The sequence below is a fragment of the Somniosus microcephalus genome, chromosome 6 (assembly GCF_052327205.1).
Source record: "Somniosus microcephalus isolate GS21.2 chromosome 6, FLI_Smic_1.0, whole genome shotgun sequence".
Classification (NCBI taxonomy): Eukaryota; Metazoa; Chordata; class Chondrichthyes; order Squaliformes; family Somniosidae; genus Somniosus; species Somniosus microcephalus.
Window position 1 is genome coordinate 217,919,108 of NC_140992.1, and position 23,003 is coordinate 217,942,110.

Here is a 23,003-nt window from a genome sequence, read left to right on the forward strand (position 1 = left end):
GCAGTTGCTTGCCTGAAGCGAAGACACCAGAGCTGCTGGTAAAATAAAAAGTATCAAGGACTGTTCAGTTTGAAGTTAATCACCTACATGCACCTCCTATTTTAGCAAATCCATTTAACTGTGAGAAACCAATGATGGCAGACAAACAGATAATGGGAGGATATAATTACAAATATGTATAAAATAAACACATAGACAATAGTTTCAAAGGACTTTTGATGATTTTTTTGCTGAAGTGAAGCAGTCTGAAATAGACTACATGAAAGGATCTAAGAAAAACATAAAGAACTTAACTTTCTTCCAAACACTTGCATTTCCAGTACCTTATAAACACAAAAACATCAAACTTTCACCAAAATCTATTTACAGTAATTGTACAAGATGAAGGTCTGCAAAAGGCTCAACTATTAGTTAACATTAGATGGCTGTCAGATTTTGGGCAAACACCAATTCTATACTCAACCAGGCATATAAAATTAGGTTTACAGTCAAGCCTCTTTTCTAGATGATTTCTTAAAAGGTTGCAGCAAATAACCTACTCACATATACACTTCAATTTCTCTTTTTTGGCTATGTTATGACAGCTTAATCACTTCCAGTCTGTGAGAAATTGGGAAAGATAATCAAACAGTACTAAGTATTTGCAAAATTTATATGAGAATCAATAAAACCTTTTTTCTTTGAAATAGCATAGGATGAGAAACTGCTACTAATTAACTTATTGTAACCTTAATACTTTACAAAAACACTAATGTATTGTAATTGCATTTTTGACCAACAAGTGTTAACCTTTCCATGACTTACTTTTGCAGCCTTAATCGATTCTGTACTGCTGCTAAGGTCAAGGAGTCTACTAACTCCTTTCATGGCCTCTATGGCTTCTACTCATGGGGATAAAATGTTTTAAATGGAGTATATTCTAGAAACATCAATATATGATTACTGCAATGATTTGTATTGATCGCAGCAATGGAATACAGCAAGCTGCATCGCAATATGAATTATGACACATATACCATCAAATGTCTTCTTCCTTAATATATTTCAACGGTCTATATTTAAATGATACTTTATGGTAATTTATTACACGTCTCCTCCTCAGGAAATCTAAATCAGTTCTCTATTCAAAGCCATAGCTAAAGAAAAACAAAACAAGTATTTCAATTCACATAAATTTTATTTCACTTTTAAAAACAACAATTTAATTAGCTAATCTGACAAAGTAAATTTGTGTTCACTATATGGTCTGTATACTTGTATGCACAGGATCCAGCAACTTTACTTTAGGATTTGAGTATTGAATTCTGTGGGTGGGGTGCAGAAAAATCTATTTAGAAATCATACTGAAGACAATATGTTGTTTAAGTAACATAGCTAAAATTTATCGAGTAATATCCTCATGACACACCAAATAACTGGCTTCCATTATGACTAAACAGGAAGTAGAAAAGAGCAGGATTTCTAAGGATAATCATGTGATCTTATAAGGTGTGCCTAAATTCTTAGTAATTTAAACTCCCAACTTGGTTTTATGGTGACACTTAGATTGCATTGCCTAAGGAAAGATATCAGAACTGTGTTAAAAAGGAGGCATTTTTTTTTACCAGAACTACTTAAACAGAAATTCTATGGTTATCTTCATTTTAATTTGCCTACATAATAAGTCATTGCATTTCAAAGTATGTCACTGTGTGGAGCATTTTGAAATGCTTTGATAGCGTACGGTGAGACATAAATGCAAGTATTACTGTGTAATTACCAGTAAAATTAACATAAGAATGTGTTGCAAATCATTTTCGGCAGCTTGATCTCCTCACAAAAATCTAAACCAAAGTCGTAAGTTACTTAGCAATTCATGTATGTTAGAGAGACAAAGATATATAAAATCTGCCATGATTTATTGAACCTGGATATGCAGAGTTAATGCAATGTTTCAAAATGGAAATCAATAAACAATATTACTTGATCTGTTTCACATTTCCTACACTAAATATAGCATCAATTTAAATCAAAATTGTTTCTAATCCTAATCTAATACACAAAATGGTATAGATTATATTTTGTTGGAGCTGTGTGCATAAACTAAATGAAAAAGTTAACACAGCTTGCTATTTGCGAGATTATATCTGGTGTGGAACTAAATCATACAGACCAGGAAGATCACACTTTCGATTCCTGGTCTGTGCTGATTGAGCTGATCTCAGCTGTGATGGCAATAGGGGTATTTTAATTGGTCTCAATGCCCCTAGGCTACAGAGCTGAAAAATCAGCCAGGGGTCCCACTCCTGATTATCATTCAATAACCCCCTGCTGGAATAGTGCACTTGTGTGGACGTCAAGTGAGCAGGATTGGGATCAGCTGTGACGCCCCCTAAAGCTCAATAGCTTACCAACATTCACAGTCTAGGCTAACACTTGACCAATGCTATTTGGGCAGCGTGCTTGAGGGTGGCCGGCACACATGAAATCGTGCGCTGACAGGAGTGACCTCCTTCAATAGAGGGAACAAAGATAACAAAGAGTATACCATACAGGGTAAATTCCTTGAGAACTTGCTGGAGGGGATATTGCCAATCTTGATCTGAAAAACCGATGACCACTGTCACAACTTGTGATGATCCCTGGTCATCACAAGAGATCAAGAGTAAAATTAGTTAATGCAAAATGACCATAGTTTTTATTATAGGTTTATTATACTTATAAGTAAGTTTAATGTGACTGTTTTATTCTTGTATTATTTTCACTCCATCTTAATCATGATGCCATTTCCCTATACTTTAGGGATTTGGAAACAACATCCATTTTTAAATCAACTGCTTACGTGTCCCATTTTATTTTACTGTATGATCTCTGTGGGTGGCACAGGGAAGAAACATCAGTGCCACAGAATATAGAGAGCTACTGCAAGTGATTAGGCTTTTTCAATATATCTAACTGGAAAAGTCAAATTCACATCTTTCTTTAATATTTAATAATTGAGTTTAGGAACAAACAAACTGGCAGGGCCAAACAGTTTTAAGATAATTGTGACAAAACAAACCAGGAAAATGTGGATTCCTAAAATATCACTATTACCCACATATTCTGATGCCATTTCCCCCTAAAAAATTATTGCATGGTAAAAAACATACATTATCACTGGGAATTTCCTCAGGGCCATCTTCTGCTCAACCATTGTAACTTCAGTAGAAAGCATGATTACAAGCGCAAACAAGGTTTCCACTGAAGTTACAGCTGCAAAGCAGAAGATTGTGAGGAAATTCACCCCCTATGAATCTCCAGTAAGAGAGTTAGGGCGCACTTATACTGTCACATTCGCACTGATGAGAGAAAGTTATACTTGCACGACAACACAAAAGGGACAGGCTGGGGTTGTTTTCCTTAGAGCAGAGAAGGCTGAGGGGGACCTCATTGAGGTGTACAAAATTATGAGGGGCATAGAGAGGATAGATAGAAAGGAACTTTTCCCCTTAGTAGAGGGGTCAATAATCAGGGGGCATAGTTTCAAGGTAAGTGTCAGGAGGTTTAGAGGGGATTTGAGGAAAACCTTTTTCACCAAGAGGGTGGCTGGAATCTGGAACTCACTGCCTGAAAGGGTGGTAGAGGCAGGAACCCTCACAACATTCAAGAAGCATTTAGATGAGCACTTGAAACACCATAGCATACAAGGCTACGGACCAAGTGCTGGAAAATGGGATTAGAATAGACAGGGCTTGATGGCCGGCGTGGACACGATGGGCCTCTTTCTGTGCTGTATAACTTTATGGCCTAGAAATTCAGTATAGCCACTTTTGGGGCGCTAAAGTCGGGCGGCCGCTAAAGTTTGCGCCCGGCGCAAAGTCGCGCCACCTTCGCCGATATTCAGTCGCATCGCCCCAAGAGGTTGCTGCTGCGCTAAAACAGGCGATGCACGACTATCTTTAGGCGCTAAGCCGGCGGAGCAGAGTGATACCCCCGAGGCCAGGCGCAGCGCCGGTGCGGCGAGTTGTTGATTGACGGCAGACACTCTGGCGCCGGTCAGCTCTTAAAGGGGGAGGGTGGATTTGTTTGCCTGCCACGCCCTGCACACTGCAGCCCTCAACCTAGGCCTGACCACTTCAGCTTCATCTGCACAACGCCCAGGGCTATGGAGAAGGCCAGGGAGAGAGCACAGCGTTTCAGCGACGGTGACCTGAGGGTGCTGGTTGGCGGAGTGGAGCGCAGGCGCCATGTTCTGTTCCCAGAAGGTGGCAAGAGGCCGCTGCCCAGCGCCTACCGGAAAGCCTGGAGGGAGGTCTCAAACAGGGTCTCTTCCAACAGCGTGGTTGCCAGGACTCCTGTGCAATGCCGGAAGAAGTTCAACGACCTCACTCGGGTTGTCAGGGTGAGTACCCTTTCCAGTGTCCTCCTCATCCCTGCATGTGCACCTAACTTTATGGGCAAAGGGACCTGAAAGCCCTAATGGCCAGCCCTCATCCAGCAGCTATGGGACTGGCATGAAAATCACTTGCACATTCAGCACTTTACACACTGTACAAGCTATTCAACCATGGGAGGCATTGCAGACAAGATCAGGGCTTCACACTGTAAAAGCTATTCGACCATGGGAGGCATTGCAGACAAGATCAGGGCTTCACACTGTACTTAGAGGCCGTCCTTTCTCTTGCAGGCCAAGGTGGCACACAACCGGCGGAAACGAACTGAGACCGGGGGAGGCCGTCCTGACATCAAAGAGCTCTCCGACCTCGACCAGCGTGTGGAGCGCATTATGGCAGGCCGCCTGATTGGCCCCGTCGCCAGTGGAGATGCCGACCCTGTTCTGGGCACCAATGGTAAGGGCATCACCTTTTTGACCTCTCTCGTTCCACTTGCGCCTCAGATCAGCATCCTTTGCCACTGTCCGACCAATGCAGTGAATGGCAGCACTCATGCCTCCCTCGCTGCTGCCCTGTCCTCACTCTAAAGCTACTCTTGTGCCTTCCTGCTTTCAGATGGTGAATCGCCAGGTGAGGAGGCGGACCCTCAAGCTGCCACTGTCAGCGCTTCCGAATTAGAGGAGGAGGAAGAGGAAGCCGGCCCATCAGTGCCACCCTCAGCCGCGCCAGCCCATGGCGATGAAGGGGACACGTCTTCCCTGGAGGGGAGCCGGGGGGAAGGGTCTGAGGAGAGTGAAGCTCCGGGGCCCAGCGGCCTGCAGCAACGCGGGAGGGGTGGGGAAGCTCGGCGGACTTCTCCCCAGAGGGTGAGTGCGGCCTCCAGTCCTGCGACGGTCAGCGCAGAGGAGGTGCGGCTCCTGGAGGAAATGGCCGTCCAGGCTGAGCGCAGGCACAATGAGCTCATGGCTGCAGTGGCAAGGATGCCTGACTCCATTGAGTCTTTGTCAAGGAGTGTGCAGCAATTTGGAGCAGCACAGGCCAGGAGTCTGGATCAATTCAGTGCAGCACAGGCCAGGAGTCTACAGGACTTCGCGGCAGCACAGGCGGCTTCGAGCCAAGTGCTCAGTCGTGCCGTCCATTCACTGGCTGTTGTCATGCGGACACAGACCAGGGCCACACGGGCACTAACTGCTGCCACCCTCGCTGGATCAGCCAGGCATCGCCAGGGCACTCGCCGCGCAGCAGCAGCCCAGCAGTCTGTTCTTCAGCTGTTTGCTGTGCATGCTGCAGTGCTGGCCCGTGCGAGTGCCACTGTATCAGGCGACCAGCGAGCACCTGCGATCTGTCAGGTTGGCACCATTCCTGCAGCCGACACTGCCACTCCGCCATTGCAGCTGCCACGAGCCGCTGGACAGACTGCTGCCGCCCAAGCAGAGTTGCAGCAGTCAGCAGCCGGCCCCTCGAGGGCCAGAGCTGGTGCAGGCCGACCCCCAAGGGCATCTGCCGTCTCGCCATCTGACCCTCAGCAGCCTTCCCCCAGCCTTGCTGCAGCCACTGGGCTCCCATTGAGGAGGAGCTGCAGGGCGGGCAGGGGCCAGGCAAGGATGCAAAAGGCATCGCCCTCGCAGGGCAAAAAGTAGAAGGTCTGCACAAATGGTTTGTGGTTTTTGTAAGGCCGAGATTGGTGTCTTTCTTTGTTTTTGTAAGGCCGAGACTGGTGTCTTTCTTTTTTTTTGTAAGGCCAAGGCTGGTGTCTTTTTATTTTTTGTAAGGCCGAGACTGTTAGTTTTGTGTTTTTGGAGGGGGCTTCTCCACATGAGGTTGCAATGTGGGAAGGGCAGAGGTTTGCAATAAATTAATGTTCTTAAATTGCACTGTGCATGGTTTTTTGTCAAGTCCTGGTTGCCCTGCTCGGCTGAGGGCTTGTGGAGCGGCTACATTCATCTGCTGACATTGGCACAAGCAATTCCCTGAGAGGGGGCCTAGAACCGACGTTCAATAAGCTAGCGACGGGCGGCCCTTGCACTTTCTGCCTCCCTCCTGTGCTGGTCCTCCTCCTCCTCCTCAGGTGGTCCTCCAATCTCTGGTGGCAGTGACTGAGTCCTGCGGATAGCCAGGTTGTGCAGCATGCAGCAAACGACCACGAAATGGGAGACTCGCTCCGGCGAATATTGTAGGGCTCCACCGGAACGATCCAGACAGCGGAACCGTTGCTTCAGGACGCCGATTGTTTGCTCTATGATGTTCCTGGTCGCTTGATGGCTATCGTTGTATCCCTCTTCAGCAGGGGTGCTGGGCGCACGGAGCGGGGTCATCAGCCAGGTACACAAAGGATAGCCTTTGTCCCCGATAAGCCATCCTCGTGGGTGAGGCTGGGCCTGGAACATGTCTGCCACAGAAGTCTGGCGCAGGATGAAGGCATCGTGGCTGCTGCCTGGAAAGCGGTCATTGACAGCTAGGATGAGCTGCCTGTGGTCACACACCAGCTGGACGTTGAGCGAATGGTAGCCCTTCCGGTTGCGGTAATCCTCGGAATTCTCCAGAGGTGCCCGCAAAGCCACATGCGTGCAGTCAATGGCGCCCTGCACCATGGGGAAGCCCGCGAATGCTGCAAAGCCCATTGCACGCTGTTGCTGCTTGGCAAGGGCCATGGAGAAGGAGATGAACTGACGTCTCCTTTTGAAAAGGGCATTGGTCACCTGGCGGATGCAGCAATGCACGGCGAACTGGGAGATGTTGGAAATGTCCCCAGTAGCGGATTGGAAGGAGCCGGTGGCATAGAAGTTGAGAGCCACCGTCACCTTCACTGCCACCGACAGAGACGTCCTGCTCCTCAGCTGTGGCTGCAGATCACCGCCAAGCAGGTGGCAGATCTCTGTGACCACCTCCCTTCGGAATCGCAGCCGCCGAACACACCGCTCGTCAGACATGTTGAGATAGGAGAACTGCTGGCGGTATACCCTGGGTGGGTAAGGCCTCCTTTCCCGACGCCTGTTGCCCCCTCTCCGTCTAGCCAGGGCTGCCACTCTCTCACGGCGTCTGTGAGCCCTTTGGATGCAATGGAGAAAGCCAGCGTTTGCACCCATTGCAGCCCCCATAATATGTTAGCAAACAATGATATGTCAATGAAGGCAAAGACAAGTGGAAAGCTGTGGCCTGAAGCCACAAGTACCTGTCCGAGTGTTGAGCCAAAGCAGAAAGCTCTCTACCTTGGTCTCTCTGCAAAGATCCGTCTCTCAAGAAGGAGAGCTGCGAAATGGCAGCCTTTTATAGTGCAGGAGGAGTGCCCTTTAATTTGCGCCCCCCGCGCCCCGCATCGACTCAGCACCGTTCCACTCTACCAGTCGCTAGGGGCGCCAGGCGCACAATGGGGCATTGCGACTGAATTTCCGGTTGGGGCGCACAAAGGGCGTTGCATGAGGAAATGACGTCAGGATCTGCGCGCGCAGCTGAGCGCGCGCAAAGACTTTGCGCCACCGCTAAATCGTGAGTGAAGTTGGGGAGAGGCGCAGATCGCGCTGCGCCCGGCCGCTAGCCGCCTAGCGCCCGACATCTACTCCTCCTAAGGCGCTACCGGCTGGCGCAACCAACTGAATTTCTAGGCCTATGACTCTAATTCAGAAGGCTACTGATTGCACTAAAACTCTGAGACTTGAGACCTAAGGAGATCTACTTACAATGGCTTGAGTTCACACCAAGTGCAAGATAATAACAGCCTAAACGTATCCAGTGATACAGCTTTTGTAAAATGTATTTATTTGGGAAGTATTCAAAATGGTTTTATGCTTTTTAAAATATTTCAGTTACATAATTTATTCCTTTTATCATTTGTAGTATCATAGAATTTTACAGCACGAAAACCGGCCATTCACCCCATGGAGTCAGCACCAGTGTTATTTTCCAGGAGCCCCTCGTCTAATCTCTCCGACCTACTCTTCAATTTTCCTCTCTTTCAGGCAATTATTCAACACCCTTCTGAAAGTACTTACACACTCTGCTTCAACAATGGTTTTTGGCACAGCATTCCACATTCTACTCACCCTCTGCATTAAGAATTTTTTCGAACCAATTAAAGTGAGGTAGGAAAGTGCTGAGAAATGAAATAGTTTTCCACTCTGCACCCACTGCTATTGCCAAACACTCTCAGCTCAGGTATCACATTTGTCAGTTTTGATGTAGGGCTTCTCTGATGTTCTCTGCAAAAACACCAATCACATCCACAGAACAGCATCCTGAACTCTACCAGTAGACATTAGATTCACCCAAGTGTTCAAATGGGCACCCATCTAATGCCCCACTGCAGAATGTGCATCAATTAGAGCCAAGACTGAACACAAGTTTTGTGGGAGCTCATGACAGTTATAAATAGAATTAAAGGAGGTGCCCCATTTAATATGGGTCAAAACCTGCAAACTTTTCCTTTTGCACTTACCTGCATGTAGTTTAAGAAAAAGTGTAAGCTGACTTGATTCCCCGACCGGTCAGCAGGAGTAAACATGAGAGTCACTCTCCCTTCAGGCCACACTTCTCTGAAGACAAGATGCATCGACTCCACATGGCCCTCTATCTAGTGATTAGTTAAAAATTAACTATCTAACTGAGCTGGCTAAACTATAGAACGTTAAAGCTTCTAGTCAGGACACAACCTCAGAGGCCACTTCACTGATTTCCTTTACATTAAGTATATGTTTAGAGTCCAACTGGACATTCTTTACAATCTAAAGATCAAGTTCAGTAATGATAATGGTCCAAGCACATTTATGTTTAAATAAAATGACACTAAGTTAGGAGGCACATTAAGTTGTGCAGGTAAGAGCAGGACAAAGAGACACAGATAGATTAAGTGAGTGGGCAAAGCTGTGGCAAATGGAGTTCAATGTGGGGAAGTGTAAGGTCATCTACTTTGGATCCATGAAAAACAAATCAGAATATTTTCTTATTTGCGTGATTTGAGTGTCCATATATAGAAATCACTAAAAGCTAGTGGGCAGGTACAAAAAGGCTAATGGAATGTTGGCCTTTATCTCAAAGGGGCTGGAATACAAAAGTGAGGAAGTGATGCTCCAGTTGTACAGAGCCTTGGTCAGATTCCATCTGGGGACTGTGTTCAGTTTTGAGCCTTAGAACCTCAGGAAGGATAAACTGGCCTTGGAGGGGGTGCAGCGCAGATTCACCAGAATGATACCGGGGCTTAAAGGGTTAGATTATGAGGACAGGTTGCATAAACATGGTTTAGAAGGTTGCGGGGTGATCTAATTGGGGTATTGGGATTCACTGGCGTAGCTACAGAGAAATGTTTCCTCTGGAACAAAAGAGCATAATCTTAAAATTAGAGCTGGGCATTTAGGAGTAAAATCAAGCATTTTTCACACAAACGATAGTGAAAATCTGGAACTCACCCCCCAAAAATCTATGGATGCTGGGTCAATTGAAATGTTCAAGACTTAGATTGATAACATTTTTGTTGGGGTGGGTATCGGAGAATATGGAACGAAGGCAGGTAAATGAAGTTGATGTATAGATCAGCCATGATCTAACTGAATGGTGGAACAGACTCGAGGGGCTGAATGGTCTACTCCTGTTCCTATTTAGCACACACTGAACTTAGCACACTGAAAACACCGGTAATTTTGATTATTTTATAAAGAGTACATTTCTACTGGATTGGTATGTTATTATTAAAATTGACGATGGATGTATTGGAGGGTAAGTCTCGGGTTGCAATTACAATTCATTCCAATTATCTCAGGAATTTAATAGCACAAGATAGTGTGTCACGTACCAGCAAGTGTATAATTTATCATTTGTTGGTTTTTCTTCATGTGGTCTTGCGGTATTCCGATGTATAATCTTGTTGTATACATTTCCCAATGGTGCAACAAAACGTTCAGCAAATGCTGACTAGAACAAACTAAAAAGCAGTGCTATTGACAATCCGTCAGCTCTGCAGTAATGAACACTCTGCCTGTACTTTCACCTTATAAACTAACAGCTCTAAATTACGATATGGCAGAAGAGGGACCAGTTGCCACATTTATTACACCATCAATGTTGTTCCAAATGGAGTAATTGGAAGGTCAACAGGCAAGTCTGTGGATCTTGAATGTAAGAACAAGACTTGTGGGCTGGGTCCTGTACTTGCAGCACTGCAGCTTAAAGAAGTGACAAATTTAGTTTTGCTGTTATAAGTAACAGTTTTGTACTCAGAACCACTTTGGATTATACTTCAGTTCTTTGCCTCATCCTTCATTTAAAGTGCTATATACAGTGAGTTATCAAACTTCTCTTTTTCTTATTCATCAAGAAATAATAAAGTTTTAATCTCATGATCACTTTTCAAAATTATATTAATGAAGCTTTGGTGCAATTTAACACTCTCAAAGTGAGGGCTTCCACCTTGATTGGAAGTATATTTTAGGAATGTAAATCCATATTCAGCTTTATGTCCTCCCTAACAATGCCAACACTTCATTTTCCCTGAAGCTTGAAGTGTGTGAGTGAAGTGCCCAGGAATTAGAGGAAATTCAATTTATATTTTATAAAAATATAGACAGGAAACAAAGCAATTTAAACATAGCGGTCGTGTTTCCGCTTTGGGCACAATCAGTGATCTGGGCACAAATTGCGCTCAAAATTGCGCTAATTTTAAGAAATTTTTTTTGCTCAAGTTTCCCCTCAAACTCATTTGCGTATCAGCGAACGTAAAATCTTCCATGAACCAGTACAATCAGGCAGCATTTTAGAACAATTTTTAAAATATGCTTGCATTAAAAAATATTCCTCGATATATTTAAGATACATTTATATACCTGGTGCAGTTTTATTAATATAGCTACATGACAACAGTGACTACATTCCAAAAAGTACTTCATTGGCTGTAAAGCGCTTTGAGACATCTGGTGGTTGTGAAAAGCGCTATACAAATGCAAATCTTTCTTTCTTTTGTAGTTGAAAATGGGTTTATCACAAAAAATAATATTTTAATCAGAGTGTCTAGTTCATCACCTGTGAGTATACAGTAGCGAGTTTCCTAGTAAACTAAAAAAAATTAAAAGCTTGTAAAACGTGCCCATTAGTGTCTTTGCGCCTAAAAAAAAAGCTTAATTTTAAGAGCCTCCTCAAAGGCCCGGAAACTGGCACAATTAGCGGAAACTAGCTATGGTGATTAATTCAATCTGGGGTGTGGCCAGTTTTGCAGGTGGAGTCAGTTTCTCGTGTGATTTTTTAAACTAGCGCAAAAGATCGCGGAAACTCGAATTGCACGAGACATAATTTGCACTTGAAATTCCTCGATCTTTTGCATTGGTTTGGCTGATTTTGGGCGAATTGCGCTGGAACCAGCACAACCTAGCAGAAACTTCAAGCCAGCATGTCAATAAACTAACTTGTTATCAGGGTAAGAGGTATTCATTGAACCATAAAATAGATCGTAGAAGGCGGGAGAGGGGGTTTCAAAACAACCTAATGGCCCGGAATTTGCAGTTGTAATGACGGCGAAACTGTCAGTGTCGCCGTCATTACTGTATAAAAATGACAGCAACTTCTGGCGTCTGCACATGCACAGTTAAATGCGGAAATCCGGAAGTTGCTGTCAGTGATACCCTGCTCCTCCACAGGGTGTGCTGTTTCAGTCTTTGCAGCTGCAATCAATGCAGAATCGGTGATTTGGCGTGAACACAAACTGCATGATTTTTTAAGTTAATTTTTATTTTATGTTTTAAAGTTTGTTTATGATATTTCAGATTCTCCCTTAATCCCATATGTATGTCCCAATCTTTATTTCCCTTTCTTTACAATGATTAAAATGTGAATTATAATCCCTACTTTGCTGTGTGAAAATTCTTCAATCTGATTGGCTGATCAGACTGCTTGCTGCCTGCACTGTTGCTGGATGCCACAGATAGCACCAAATTCAAAGTCACCTCGGAATAGGGGGAATTCACATTCTAGAGCCGAGTGCCGTTCCTTCGCCGCTGACCACAAAATCTGGCCCATTGCACCTTTTAAATGTTGTCTGATTTCACTGATAACACTTTCATGCCCTTTGATTTCAAATGTTAAAATGTTTTGAATACTACAAGGAGGTGAAGATATGGCAAAAATCATTTTGGATAGATTTGGAATTTTATAATTGTCAAAGCTCCTTTCCATAGGCTAATGAAAACAATAGTGAATTAACATGCAACGCATCATTCCTGAGCCAAATAAAGAGAGTGAGGCTTTGTGTGAATAAGATGTGGTTATCACAACAAGGTGCAGGCATGGAACTGCTGCCTTTCTACACATGACTCATGTAGAGATGATCTTACAGAATGCACAGTGGGGAAGAGAGCAATAGTTAGTTCCATAAGCAAATGAACAAAAAGAATCTCTTGCTCATACCTTAATATCTTTACATTTTTATTGAAATGGTTTTTCACTATAGGAACCATCAAGCAGTAAGTGTGCTTTAATATGCCTCACCAGGCCTTCGACGTTTTCATCTGTCTCTGGCATCATGAATCACAGGAAACAACAGTACATCTTGGCTACTATCTTTTCACTAAAAAATGTGTTCAATTAACCTTTTTAATGCATTAATAATTCTATATAACCTTCTGCTATTCATTAAAGTAAAACCACTTTCTGCGTTTGCAACACATCATCTGCTCCAGGAAATGTTACACCCCTATTCAAAAAAGGAGGGATAAACCTGGTAACTACAGCCCAGTTGGTCTAACATCAGTGGAGGAAAACTACTTAACATAAGAACGTTAGAAATAGGAGCAGGAGTAGGCCATTTGGCCCTTCGAGCCTGCTCCGCCATTTAGTAAGGTCATGGCTGATCTTCTTCCTCATCTCCACTTTCCTGAACTATCCCCATATCCCTTGATTCCCTTACTATCCAAAAATCTATTAATCTCTGTCTTGAATATACTCAATGATTGAACCTCCACAGCCCTCTGGGGTAGAGAATTCCAAAGGTTCACCACCCTCCGAGTAAAGAAATTTCTCCTCATCTCAGTCCTAAATGGCCGATCCCTTATTCTGAGACTGTGACCCCTGGTTCTAGACTCCCCAGCCAAGGGAAACATCCTCCCTACATATGCCCTGTCAAGCTCTGTAAGAATGTTGTATGTTTCAATGAGATCACCTCTCATGCTTCTAAACTCTAGAGAATATAGGCCTGGTCTACTCAATCTGTCCTCATAGGACAATCCCCCATCCCAGGAATCAGTCTGGTGAACCTTCATTGCACTCCCTCTATGGCAAATATATCTTTCCTTAGGTAAGGAGACCAAAACTGTACACAATACTCCAGGTGTGGTCTCACCAGGGCCCTATATAATTGCAGTAAGACTTCTTTACTCTTATACTCAAATCCTCTTGTAATAAGGGCCAACATACCATTTGCTTTCCTAATTGCATGCTGTACCTGCATGTTAACTTTCAGTGATTCGTGTACAAGGATACCCAGGTCCCTCTGAACACCAACACTTCCCAATCTCTCACCATTTAAAAAATACTCTGCTTTTTGATTTTTCCTACCAAAGTGGATAACTTCACATTTCTCCACATTATATTCCATTTGCCATGTTCTTTCCCATTCACTTAGCCTGTCTATATCCCTTTGAAGCCTCCTTGCATCCTCCTCACAACTTACATTCCCACCCAGCTTTGTATCATCAGCAAACTTGGATATATTACATTTGGTCCTCTCATCCATTGGAGACCAGTGTCAAGGACAAAATTAATTCCCACTTGGAGAAGCATTTATTTCACAGATTTGTAAATGGCAAATCGTATCTGACTAACTTGATTGAGTTATTTGATGAAGTAACAGAGAGAGTTGATGAAGGTAGCGCAGTAGGTATTGTATATATGGACTTTCAAAAGACATCTGATAAAGTATCACGTAACAGACTTTTTCAGAAAATAGAAGCACATGGGATTAAAGGGGAGACATAATAGAGGTATTCAAAATAATGAGTCATTTTGATGGAGTAGATAAGGAGAAATTGTTTCCTCTGGCAAGTGGGTCAGTAACCAGAGGTCATAGATTTAAAATACTCGGCAAGAGAACGAGAGGGGAAATGTGGATACATTTTTTCACACAGATAGTTGTTAAGATCTGGAACACACTACCAGAAGGTGTAATGGAAGCAGATTGCATAGGAACTTTCAAAAGGCAATTGGGCATGTACTTTAAGGGGACTAATTTGTAAGGTTATGGGGAAAAAGCTGGGGTGTGAGACTAAATTGGACAGCTCTTTCAAAGAGCTGTCCAAAGAGTTTCAGGTCGAACCCTGAAACGCTGACTCTGTTTCTCCTCTCTTTGATGCTGCCTGACCTGCTGAGTGTTTCCAGCACTTTCTGTTGTTATTTCAGATTTCCAGCATCTGCAGTATTTTGCTATTGGATCATAAACTAAACATTGATTTCTAGCAGAACACCCAAGTGAGTACCCTTGTGACTATTTATGAGGCAACTTTCTCTTATGCATGCTTTTACGTGGTGCTACCCCTGTGGCTTCAGCAAATGTAGAGGCATCCTGCTCAATTTCCCTGCTTCATCTGCTTAGACACCTTTGGCAGTTGTCCTCTGGGTTTTGGAGCCTGTGAGGGCCCCACCAAAGTCTGCTCCTGCTGTGGCTGTCCAGGGGCAGGCTCGGCCATCACTGTTGGCGGAGGCATCTGGGGCTCTGACCGAGGGTTTGACAAGGGGATGGCAGTTTGAGCGCTTGGAGAGGAGCCCCCACTTGCATGTCCCCTCCCACCATCATCCCTCTCATAGACCACCCGTACTTCTCTGCTAGCAAGTAGCTGGAGGGCACCTTGCTGCACATCAGTGGGACCATGAGGACCCATGTCTGTACTGACATCCCTCATAATGTCCATGAACCTCTGGTTTCTCTCTGCGATAGATGCCCATCTATCCTCCATAACTGACCATCTATTTAGAAGTGTTACCATGTTGTTCTGAGTCTGGCGATTTATGTCCTCCATGGAGGTTGCCATCCTTTCCATGGCGGCACCTACATTTGCCATTGCATGCGCCATGGCGTTGCTCATATTTGAGATGGACTCCTCCATTCTCTGCTCATTTGCAGCCACCATAGTTACAATCTTCCATTCAACTCCAGGCTCCACTACTCCAACATTCTCATCAGCCTTCTGGATCTCACCCTGCATAAAGTACAATTTGTCCAAAATTCCACAACTTGTATCCAATCCATACTGTTCTGCTCTCCTACCACCTTCATCCATTCCAATGCCAATTGACTCCTTATCCCCAACACACTAAATTCAAAATCCTTGCTCTCATTCACAAGTCCTTCAATGAACCAGTTTTTTCCCGATGCACTCCAACCTCCACCAGCCCAATGTGCAAATACTGTCCTGTGTTCTTCTGACTTTGGCCTCCTTTGTATCCTCCCTTCGCTCCACTCTTTAGTCCACCTTTGTTCACAGAACCTTCAGCTGTCCTGCCCCATATCCTACAATACTCTCTGTAAACCCCTCCACCTTGCTATATCTCTCCCCTCTTTAAAAGGTTTCCTCAAACTTACCTTTTTGACCATGCATTCAGTCAGCTCTCCCAACTCTTTCCCCTTCACTGTTCAGTGTTTGTGTTTCACCTTTCTGAAGCACTTCTGTGGTTTTTTTAAAATTAAGCAATGCTCAATTTTAATATTCTTATCCTTGTTTTCAAGTTCCTCCATGGCCTCGCCCCCTCCCTATCTCTGTAATCTCGTCCAGCCCTACAACCGCCCCCCACCCCCGAGATTGCTGCGCTCCGCCAATTCTGGCTTCCTGAACATCCCTGATTTTAATCGCTCCCCCATTGGCAGCTGTGCCTTCAGCTGCCAAGGCCCCAAGTTCTGGAATTCCCTCCCTAAACCTCTTCATCTTTCTACCTCTCTTCCCTCCTTTAAGGCGCTACTTAAGACCTACCTTTTTGACCAAGCTTTTGGTCATCTGCCCTAATACCTCCTTATGTGGCTTGGTGTCAAACTTTGTTTGATAATATTCCTGTGAAGTGCTTTGGGGCGTTTTACTATGGTAAAGGTGCTATATAAATGCAGGTTGTTGTTACAAATATTAAAGCTTCTATATCAATATAATTAGTTGCTGTTGTTGTTTTGAGTATAAAAAGATAATTCAACCTCTTAAAGGTGCAATGCAAGATGATAGACAAAAATCTAATTTTCAGACAGAACTTTAAGCTGGAAAAAGTGACTGCGCATACATGTTTGTTAGATATTCTACTACAAACTACTGATTCATAGCCTGTTTAAATTAAAGATTTCAGCTGCCTTTACTGCTTTCAAACTTGACCAGCAACAAATGTTGTTGGAGTTGGATTCATGTGGTGCTCAAATAGGCCAATAAATGGTGTGCTTGCGAGCAGATGTCAAAGGAAGCTTTAACCATGTGGGCATTCCAACGTATGCGGAGCACATGGCCCAGCAAAGATCCTTCAGTTATTTAATAGTAGCTGACAAGTCATTGTTCTAATAATAACCTGATAGCAATTATCAGGGAAAAAAAGTATTAAATTCCACAGGACAGGATTTTGCAATAAAAGGAAGTAATTTAAATTATTCCCTGATCTTTTGGAACTGGATTCCGATTTCAAATGTGTGTGAAATGTTGTCATATATAAACCACAGAACAGTACAAAATTGATGTAAGTAGACAGCGTGGCCTTGTTTTGTCACTCAAATATATTTATTACTGCTCTTTTACCTTACAAAGAGGTAGAAAGAATGAAGCCTGCTGCTGTATTTCATCCAAGTGAAGCACACAAGAGTGTTCTCATAAAACTTGAAAATCTAAAAGCCTTGAATAACTTTAACTGAGACAGCTCTCACCTAATTCCCTCGCTCATTCTTTCAATGAAGGATTCTCAGAGTTTTCTGCTTTTTGTGTTCATCTCAGTGCCATCATGCTCCTGCTGTTCAACTACCAACATCGGAAACCAGCAAAAGCTGAGTGACAGCTTCAAAAAACCTGATGTTCAAAAAAAAACCCTGAATATAGGTCTTATGAAGATAAGAAGCAGGATTTTCCTCTGCCTTTACGCCAGTTTAATAGTGGTACTGAGGCTGGGATCTTCATCCACTCTCACTCCACATTTTAGTTTTGTGGTGTCACTTCCGCCAGATGGTAGAAGCACCCGGCCTAAAATGGTGGGTACATTTAAATGAAGTGATAATGGTGGAGTGATGTTATAGGTCACATTCCCATACAGCATCGTCTCAGTAACACTGCATGCGAAGAGCACTGGAACAGAACTGGCTCCAGAGTTGTTAGGAGAAGTGTAATGTTGGTGTAATGAAATCTGTTTGTCGTGCCTGTATTCATTTTGTACTCATGTATATTACCCTCCCCCACACGGTGTATAGTTTCACTTCCTCTTTCCTGACTAACCTGGAAGGTTCCAGGTCTTGGCTCTTGGCTCCGCCCCTGACTTCTCTTACTTAAAGATCCCAGGATCTGTATGACTCATTCCTGTGAGCCAGTCGGTGTGTTGAGATGTTAGCTCTGATCTTAGTGATTAAAAGCCAACTTGTTAAAGTCTATAACTTCTAGTTTTGTGGTTATTGAAGGCACATCAATTTTAATCACTAAAGAATACTAGGATGGATCGACTCCAAAAACCAGAGCGTCTGGACTTGGATCCACATTCTGCTGAAGCATCAAATCAATTTGGACACTGGCTCAAATGCTTCGAACTCTTCGCGAGGGCCTCATCCGCTAGCGAGGTAGATAAACTGAGTCTACTGGCTACTCGCGTTAGTCATCGGATTTATTCGTTCATCCGGGACGCCACCTCTTACACGGAGGCCATCACTATCCTGAAGGCCCAATACCAGAGGCCAGTAAATGAAGTGTACGCCAGACATCTGCTGGCTACACGCAGGCAGCGACCAGAGGAATCAATGGACGATTTCTTACAGGGCCTAAAGGACCTGGTCCGGGACTGTAACTGCAAGGCCGTGACGGCCAACGCGTACTCTGACGAATTGGTCCGCGATTCCTTCATCACGGGCCTCAAATCGAATTATATCCGGCAGAGACTGCTGGAGGAGGAGGTCCTGGACTTATAAAAGGCAGTGGCCACTGCGCGATCGCTGGACGTGGCCCAGAAAAACTCTGACTCTTATTCTTCCGGCCATGCGGCCCTCACCGCCTCGTGCACGCCGAGGGGGCCGCCATCTTGGAATCAGCCATCTTCCCCATCCAGGTCTCAGACCAGCTCTACGCCGCCGGAGTCCCCACACAGAAGTTCACCCAGGAGTCCTACTACAGCGGCAATGTCTCGAGGCCCGAAATGCTACTTCTGTGGCCAGGCCAAGCACCCCAGACAACGATGCCCAGCGAAGGACGCTACATGCTTCAAATGTAAGAAAAAGGGGCATTTTAGCAAAGTCTGCAGGGGGAATCCGATTTCCAACTCCGTCACCGCCTCGTGCGTGCCGTGCGGGCCGCCGTCTTGGGATCCGCCATCTTTTCCCGACTCAACGGCCGCCCAGGGCCCAACAGTGGCTTCGATCACGGTGGATCAATCCAGGCCACACCCGTTGACAAAATCCATGATGGACATACAGGTAAACGGGAATTTAACGAAATGTTTAATTGACTGTGGGAGTACCGAGAGTTTTATCCACCCTAGCCTGGTACGGCGGCACTCATTAACGGTAACCCCTACACGGAGCAGAATTGCTATGGCTGCTAAGCCCCACACTTCGGACATTTTGGGCTACTGTGTGGTAACACTGACTGTAAAAGGCACGGACTACAAGGATTTTAAACTCGTGATGCCAGAACTCTGTGTTAATGTAATCTTGGGCCTGGACTTCCAGTGCCACCACGAAAGTGTCACGCTAGCATATGGCGGGTCCCAGCCGCCACTCACAGTCTGTGGCCTATCAACCTTTAAAATCAGCCCGCCCTCTTTATTCGCTAATCTTGCTCCGAACTGTAGGCCCATAGCGACCAAAAGTAGACGGTACAGTCTGGAAGACAGACACTTTATCAAGGTGGAAGTGGACAGACTCCTGCGGGAAGGCATTATTGAATGCAGTACCAGTCCGTGGCGTGCCCAAGTAGTCATAGTTAAAAATAGCGAAAAGAAATGGATGGTAATTGACTACAGCCAGACTGTTAATATTTATACCCAGCTGGACGCCTACCCTTTACCCCGCATATCAGAAATGGTCAACCAGATTGCGCAATACCGAGTCTTCTCGACTATCGACCTCAAATCCGCGTATCACCAGCTCCCCATTAGAACGGAGGACCGCCCATACACCGCCTTTGAGGCGAACGGACGCCTCTACCATTTTCTCAGAGTGCCCTTCGGGGTAACAAATGGGGTCTCGGTCTTCCAACGTGAGATGGACCGCATGGTTGACGAGAATATACTACAAGCTACCTACCCCTATCTGGACAATGTCACTATCTGCGGGCACAACCAGCAAGACCACGATCTAAATCTTGCGAGATTTTTAAAAACTGCCCTAAAGCTGAATCTAACCTACAACGAAGACAAATGTGTCTTCAACACAACCTGTCTCTGTATCCTCGGCTGTGTGGTGGAAGATGGGGTAATTGGACCGGACCCTGACCGATTACGCCCCCTAAAGGAACTGCCCCTGCCACACAATCCCAAAGCTTTAAAAAGGTGCCTGGGGTTTTTTTCGTATTATGCCCAATGGGTGCCCAATTACTCTGATAAGGCCCGACCCCTCATTAAATCGATGTCCTTCCCACTATCAGCTGAAGCTCGGGAGGTTTTCACCAGTATCAAACAGGACATTGAAAGGGCTGCACTGTGTGCAGTGGACGAAAGCATTCCCTTTCAAGTCGAAAGCGATGTGTCAGACTTTGCCTTAGCTGCGACCCTCAATCAGGCTGGGAGACCTGTGGCCTTCTTCTCCCGAACCCTTCAGGGACCTGAAATCAGGTCATTTCGGGTCTCCTTCTCTATACCAGCGTTAGTTACTGGCAAGCATTCAATTATAGTCGAATGAAATATTTCGACAGGATCCACTGCTGGTGCTTCCTCCACAGTAGGCAGTGGCAGGCGTGATAGCCCATCAGCGTTTCCATGCTGTTTCGTGCCCTTATACTCGATTTCATATTGGTGCGCCCCTAGAAAAAGGGACCATCTTTGTAGCCGTTGCGCAGTTATCACCGGAACGCCCTTCTTTGGATTAAAGATGGAGACAAGTGGCTGGTGGTCAGTCAGCAAGGTGAACTTCTGCCCGTGCAGATAGTGATTGAACTTTTTCACTCCCCACACTAGGCCGAGGGCGCTCTCGCCCGCTCTCGCCCTCCCTCGCCCGCTCTCGCCCTCCCTCGCGCGCTCTCGCCCTCCCCAATGTAGAGGAGACCACATCCTGAGTATTTTGTCATTCTTGATTTTCCCCAACAGCAGCCATTTCCTGCCCTCTCCTCCAGTGGCGAGCTCCTAAGCATGGGTGGGAATGCTGGGAGCCTGCTGAAAAAAGTTAAATGAGGTTGACCCTGGAATGTTGTTTTGTGAATTGAAACCTTTTATAACATGTACATACAATAATTTTAACCAGCATTGCATTCAATATTCACAAGGTAGAATAAGCTCATTACTTGTCCCTGTCTAAATCAGCATGGCCAACCAGGGGTAAGTGAAGGTGGTGGGGTGGTGGAGGGATTACCTGGATTGAGGGTATGCTGATTTAACTACTTTTAGTCTCTAGTCCTGTCCTCCAACTGATCTGATTGGTTTCTGGCAGCCTTCAGTCTCACCTTGCACCTGATCCAATTGGTCAACAACCTCCAATCTCAGTATAAAAATTATTTATCTTGCGAAATGATAACAAGCTGACACATGGATATGAAATGATGACTGTCCGCTTAGAACATTGACAACTGGCATGTGTACAGCTGGTCTAGCGGGGGAGGAGGCCTCAAGCCTGCTCTCTAGTATGTGACAACAATTACATTTTGTAATCATTTGAAATAAGGTGCTTTTCCACAGGTTTCTCACCTCATACATCTCTTCAGTAGTCTGCCTGAACTGGCAGCATCCATCCCACAATTTGGGCAGACGTGTTGGCTTCTCCTATGAGTCAGCCACTTTGATTACATTTGCGTGAGAATTTTCTAAAAGAAAACAGCTTAATAACCAGCAACAACAGACTTCTCAGACTAGTTGGTATGACAGTTTTAAAAGCTTTCAATCTTAAAAGCTTCATTTCAAAAATGTAGTGGAACATGAAATTAGCTCTTCAAGATTTTCCAATCTCTTGATATGTAAACATGGTTTTTCAATTTACAAATGATGCTGAGCAATACAGGTTATGCATTTTATTAACTAAATCTTAATACTACAAGGATTTGCCGACTGAGATGCACGGAGTTCTTTTTCAGTTTGGAATTAAGGAAGAATTACAGACCTAAGTTTGCCAACATAGTGTATTTGTCCTGGCAGTTAATCAAAGGGATTAGAGGTTTGGAAAAGAAAAGCCTACAGGTGATCCTTCAGGAAGCATACCAAACATTTATCTGAGAAGTCCAAGTTCAAAGCAGCTCAATTTTCATATGTAAAATGTCTTTGGTTAAAGCCTCAGGCTTGTTTCTGTGTAAAAGACTGTGTTAAGGCTGTTTGTACTTGCATACTTTGTAGACAAGCAATGAAGAAGCACATGGGTAAGCATTGCTAGTTCCATTAAATGTTGATGCTACATGATAAACAAAACCAGTTCTACATAGGGGAAAGAATACAGAAGAGCTTGTCCAAGCTACACATACATATTACTGAATCAAAGTCAAATTAGTAACAGACTCAGTTTGTAACAACAAGGTTCTTACAAAAGGTCATCAACCCGAAACATTAACCCCACCTTCTTGGCTCCACAGATGCTGCCTGACCTGCTGAGTGTTGCCTGCATTTTCAGTTTTTGTTTCAGATTTCCAGCATCTGTAGTATTTTGCTTTGCGTAAAACCATACTGTGTTCTGATCACAGGAAAATAAACTAATCCAATGTTTTAGTCAAAATGGTGACATAATTTTTGACCATCAAAGTTTGACATTTTCCTCCACCAAGGACTCTTGCTTGGTTTCAGCACCCTTGTGCTGTGGAGTTAATGGTCTGGATTTTGCGGTCGGCAGTGTAACCACGGATTACGCCGCTGGCATCCGAACGGAATGCGAACTCAGCGATGGGGACCCTCCTGCACGAACTTGCTGTTTGACGCTGCATAGTAGAGGGTAGCGTAGTGGCCCACGGATCCCCGGGGCGGACCGTGCGCAGGAGCGTACCTGGGGTCATGTGGGCTGGTGCTCCAATCAGGAAACAGAAGGTCTCTTGTTCATTTATGATCTCCGGAAAAGAAAAAAAAAAACCTCATTACTAGAGCCTTCCGGGATTTAATGTGCATAAACATCTAGGCCTAGAAATTCAGTTGGTTGCGCCAGCAGTTAGCGCCTAAAGAAAAGTGAATGTCGGGCGCTATGCGTGTTGCGCCTGGGCGCAGCACAGTTTGCGCCTCGCCCCAAATTAAGTTGGCCGTTAGCGCCGGCGCAAAGTTTAGCGCCCGCCTGGATGCGCGCGCAGAAAATGACGTCACATCCTCGTGCAACGCCCTTTGGCCGCCCCGATTCCAAACTTCAGTCGG

General features: G+C 44.8%; 1 protein-coding gene across 3 annotated transcripts in view; it reads right to left on the reverse strand.

Annotated features, from left to right (window-relative positions):
• fto (FTO alpha-ketoglutarate dependent dioxygenase) overlaps positions 1-23,003 on the reverse strand; it is a 542,258-nt gene that overhangs the window by 175,865 nt on the left and 343,390 nt on the right. The gene's annotated exons all lie outside the window — the stretch shown is intronic.